We start from the raw sequence: 5,858 nt of genomic DNA, 5'->3' as shown, positions 1-5,858 counted from the left end.
GTGTTGATGTAAAAGAGATTTATTCACCACAATATTTGTTTGACTAAAAGAAGAACATGTTCTATCAACTGTTAAACAAGAGGGAAAAATAGTAAACACAACCCTTGAACCTTCAGAGACATCTTCTATAGCACCCTAAAAATTATTTTTCTATTGTTCAGGAGCGGTTAACTGATATAAACCATCTTTAAGGTTGCCTTTCACTAGCTCCACTCCCGAAACCTTGTCCTCAATAACATAGAAGTCAGAATGAAATTCAATGATAACATTACTATCCTTAGCTAGCTTGGAAATATTGATTAAATTCTTGGCAATAGAAGGCACATGCTATTGGGGTTGATGTCTTAAATCTCATGGCTCCTATAGTTTATAATTGTATGTGCAGACAATTTTATTTATTTAATAAAATATGTGATATTTTATTCGACATTTAGTAGTATTAACCCATAAACCAATAAACTAACATTCAAAGTTATCTTATGTAGCTTAAACATGTATGTAGAGATATACAGGTGGATCATGTTTAAGTGATAACCTAAATGGTCTATAATAGATAGATAAGACTAGATACCTCATCCTACTGACACTACAAATACAACCCCTTTGTAGATGTTACAATTATTGTAAAGGACTACAAATGATCTGATCCTGATCATTCATGTGGATACATGTGAGTAGGGGAATTATATACAAAAGAGTTTGTATAAGATCGAACTACGAAATGATTAATCTCGTTATATAACACCATTGATAATAGAAACTTACATTTCACCAGGATGACCATAGTGAAGGAACTCTTATTCAAGAGTACTTATGAGTGGAAGCGGATCTTCCCAATTCATTGTGATAGAATTTCTACATATACATTCAAACATATAGATATGCATTGTAAAGCTAAATTACTATCAATAAATAAGAGACCAAGATATATTTCTACCATAGATATATTTCTATGTCCATTGGATATAACCAATTATCAGTATGATGACCCATCACAGATGCTCGTAAGTACAGCTGGGCCAATTTATCGTTTTGCCCCTATAGTTCCATCTTACTCTTTAAGCACCACTGATCCCTCTAATGAATAATACAACATAGTCCTACTATGTGTGAATACCTCTCAGGCCATGAGAAGGTGTGTGGCGCCACATCGTTCAAGCCTGGGATCAGCCCTTAAGGGAGCAATCTATCTACTTGTCCCTGCTTTAGGGAAGGAGTGAACTCCATCTTGTGAAGTTGAGTTCCAAACTCCCAAATTAGACAAATCCCCAAAGTAGTAGGTTTGAGTCGGCGCACTAGTCACTCGTACTCATGCAAATCAAAGAACCGCCCTCAATGGCAGGAGTTCCCAACTCATTCAGAATTGAGGTCAGGTTACCTAGGTGATCCTAGTGAAGTGAAGTCTCTGTCATGAACGGAGTTATGTGACGAGACGTTAACATTTCGAGGTCAGATCTTATACAAACTCTTTATAGAGGACACCCCTACTCGCATGTCCTCTACACGAATGATCAGGATCAGACCATCTGTGACAAGTCACAATACTTGTAACTGTTCCACAAAGTGGGCCGCGTTTGTAGTGTTACCAGGATATGGTTTTCCTCCTATATCCATATACTACAGACCATTTTGGTTGTTACTTAAGACATGATCCACTTGTATGTCACTACATACATGCTTAAGTTACATAAAGACAACTAGGGATATTAAGTTTATTGGTTTGTGGTAAAATAAAAAACATCTAAATGTACAAAGTCAAGAATGAAATAAATATCATATATATTATACATCATAAGAGTTCGTACAAAATTGTTTACAAACTACAGGACACGAGACTTTAGGGCACAAACCCAAACACATAATTGACATGACCTAAATTCTAAGTGAGTTGTGAACTCTTACCTATGAAGGTGGTATTTTGATTTGTATGGGTGGGAGTGATCAGATCATCGACTCAATAAGCCTACCATTTTGGGTGTTCATTTGATTGGAGAGCTGGAAACACAGGTACACAAGATGGAATTCACTCCTTCCCCAACATATGGGTAAGTAGATGAATTGCTCCGTTAAGGGCTGATTTTTGGGCTTAGACAATGTGGCGCAACACCCTCTCTTAGCCTGAGAGGGGTTTGGTTATAGTTGAACTATGACTTATTGTTCATTAGAACGATTAATGGTACTTAAGTAGTTAGATGTAACTATAAGGGCAAAACGGTAATTTTGGCCCAACCGTACTTACGAACAATTTGTGAATGATCATCCCACTGTTGACTGGTTATATCAAATAAACCCAAAAATATATCTGTAGTGCAAAGAGTATAACTGCTGGTCTTTAGTGGAGTGATCGGTAGTTAATGAATGTTGAATAATTTAATTAAATAAATTTAATTAATTATTGAGTTTAATAATTATTCAAGTATCATCGGAGCTTTAATCTACAGATTCATAAGGCCTCCTCTGTAGTTTAATAGGGATTAATGAGAATCGATTTTGGATTAATTTGAATTGTTCAAATTAACTGAGAAAATTAATTATATGTGATATAATTAAATTAATTATATATGTGGTATAATTAATACAATGTAATTAATATATTATAATATAAATTTCATTTTAGAGAAAATAAATATTTGAATATGATTCAAATACTAATAATATGGCTGAGATTTATATAATTATATTTAATATAAATGTGATTTATATTAAATATCATGCATTAATGAGAGAATTAAGAACTATAAATTATATTGTATTCGATACAATATAAAAACTATAGGTTATATATATATATATGTATATATATATATATATATGTACTTAAATTAAATTATTTTTAATTTAATTTTGAAAATTTAAAATTAAAGGGAGGGAGATAACTTCCCTCCCCTTAATTCTCTCTCATACTAATATGCGAAATGGGACAGTTTTGGTGTGATCATATTCTACACAAAATTCTTGTTACAGAGGCTCTCTTTGTGTTGTCCCAAGAAAGATATTCCTGAAAAAAAAAAATCCTCTCTCAAATCTCTCCCTCTCTTCCAAAATCTCAAAGCCTACACACTCCTGAAAATTCTCTATCCAAAAGAGAATATAGAAGGCTCTGCTTGGTAGTGTCATCATTGGGCATTCATGATAAGTTGAGGAGGGATTTCGTGAAGAAATTGGTTTCCTCAAGGGTAAGTTACATTCTTCCTAACCCTTTTCCCTCTTCTTTTTTTTTTTTTTTTTTTGTGTTGATGCATAATCTTTATGTTCTGTAACTTTTTGTATTCATTGTAATATTGAAAATTGGGAACAATCTCACTTTCGCTGCGGAACTTCATCGTTTCTACACATTCGAAACGTTTTTTTTAGTGTTAAGGAACTAGAAGATGAAAGAGATGGCATAATCACTAACATGAAAATAGATAACGACATACAATTTGCAATAACATTATCGATACCTGAATAATCTGCCCTGGATTTAAATAATTTGGATTCACAGTGATGTGACTCGAGGCGCCACTATCAGCATATGAGTGAGGATCAATTAGAGTTTTAGTGGAAACCATGACAGAGTTCACCACAATAGGATTCTGAATAGGGCAATAACTTTGATGATTGTTAAAAGTAGATGGAGAACCATTTGCATCATGAGAATGAGTCTGCCCAGGGTTGTTAAAATCTTTAAGATAACGAATATAACAAACATTCGCAATATGACCTAACTTTCCATAGACTTGACGCAGGGGCCTATTGGAAGAACGGTCGCGACCTCGTTGATTTGAGAAGGAAAAACCTCCTTGATTTGACCTACACTGGTTTCAATCCGTGGTCAGAGACACTGAGTTTTCTTGACCTTTATTTTGCACAACATTCACAGAGGGAGGAGAGAGATTAGGGCCATTGGAAGAAATAGACAAGTTACTTACCCCTAATTTCAACGTAGTCTAATATCCAAAGAGAGAAGATCAAATTGCAAGTCTGTCGAACTAACTTCCTATTTCCCTTGAATAACCACCACCATGGGCTTGTAATCCTCATCAAAACCACACATAACTTGTGAGAGTAAGTCGTCATTCGAAATAGAGCTTCTTGTCAAAGCAAGTTCGTATGAGTATTGTTTCACTGTTGCCAAATAATCCTCCATTTTTAAAGACCCTTCCTTGTTTGCTGAAACATGCACTTCAAATAATCGGTTTCAACTTTGGATTGAACACCAAATAACGTCTGCACAACTTCTTATAGATTCTTTGATGCTTGATAATTTATTACTTAAATCGCAATTTCAGGACTCGTTGAGTTGTAAAGCCATCCTAGAAGAAGCTGATCAACAGCCATCCGAGTATCATACTCTGGGTTTGGAACTAATTTTTCCACAGACAAAAGTGGTGCTTGTGCCTTTTCCCGTTGACTTTACACTTTCACTTTCTTCAAATGCCTTGGCTAATAAATTTATTAGGATAGGATTTTTCTCCAGCTAAGTATCCTTCTAGGCGATAGCTTCTAAGAATAGGCCATGCCAGATTTTGCCAGAAGAGGAAATTGTTTCGATCCATTTTAATAGAAGTTTCCTACTTAAGTAATTGATTCATTGGAGGTCCCGTTAGGTTTCCATTGCCAGTGTTGGAGAAGATTGACAGTTGATTGTTATTTGCCATAACCTGGGTGTTATAATATAATTTGACAAAGAGTAATAGACAAGTAAAGGAGGAAAATTGATAAATCCTATTTTCACATCACCATACATGTCAAAGGTCAACAAGGAGGAGTCATTAATTGACTGCCTAGTCAATTATCTCAATATTTAGTTGGTTAGATTCACTTATTTAATTATTTTTTATAATAAATGAATGGAAGGAAATAAACATCTAACCTTAAAGATAGCATTATAAATTTTATGTCAGTTCAATTATGTTTATTTTAAAAAAAAAAAAAGATAAATAAGACAAAACTACATTCCCAATGAAAATATTTTGAATCATAGCTATAATAGGTAGAAAAACAATTATAAAAACGGAGGGGAAAAAGGTGGGTTATTTAGATTTGTGGGGGGTTTTGAAAGTTAATTAGGGAAAATGGGAAGTTTGAAACTTATTTAGGGGAAATGGAGACTTTTTTTTGTCCTCATCCAAATACATCTCTTGAAGAGACGCATTCGACAAATTTTATTATTTTTTTCCCGTACTGAATGTGTCTCTTAAGAGACGCATTCAAAAATATTTTTTTAATTTTTTCCGCACTGAATACGTCTCTTTCATTTAATTTTTTTTTTTTAAAAAGATGCATTTCTTGAAGAGATGCATCCATAAATAAAATAATAAAATATTTTTGCTATTATTTTTTTTCATTCTTTTAACAACCCGAAACCTAACTCTTTCATTACTTATGTTTTTTTACAGTTAATAATATTTCATTTGTTTAATTCTAAATCATTCTTACCTAAAATCAACTATCTCACTAATCTCGTTTTTTTATTTTGATAGTAATATTACTAGTTTTTTAACAGTATAAACAATAATGTTATTTTGAGATTAAGAAATTTCTATGATTGATTTGATATACTCAGTAATAATTTTTAATTTCAAATTATTGTTTTTGTTTAAAGTTGTTAGAAACTTATGTAAAAATATAGATATTAATTTTCGACTATTGTAAATAATATTCAAGGTTCTTTAGTATGTGTTGTAGACTGCAAATGCATTTTTGTAATTGAACTTCATTAATAAATTTAATCATATGTACAATATTCTTTATTCACAATTGGAAGAAGATATTCTATTATGCCTAGATTGATCATGTTGAGTGACATAGTGTCCAGGATCGCCACGCCCTTTTGCACTTGATGGTTGACTTTCCTCTCCAAAGTATATACCCTC

This window comes from Benincasa hispida, chromosome 3, assembly GCF_009727055.1.
Source record: "Benincasa hispida cultivar B227 chromosome 3, ASM972705v1, whole genome shotgun sequence".
In the NCBI taxonomy this organism is placed as follows: domain Eukaryota; kingdom Viridiplantae; phylum Streptophyta; class Magnoliopsida; order Cucurbitales; family Cucurbitaceae; genus Benincasa; species Benincasa hispida.
This window is presented reverse-complemented; position numbering follows the sequence as displayed.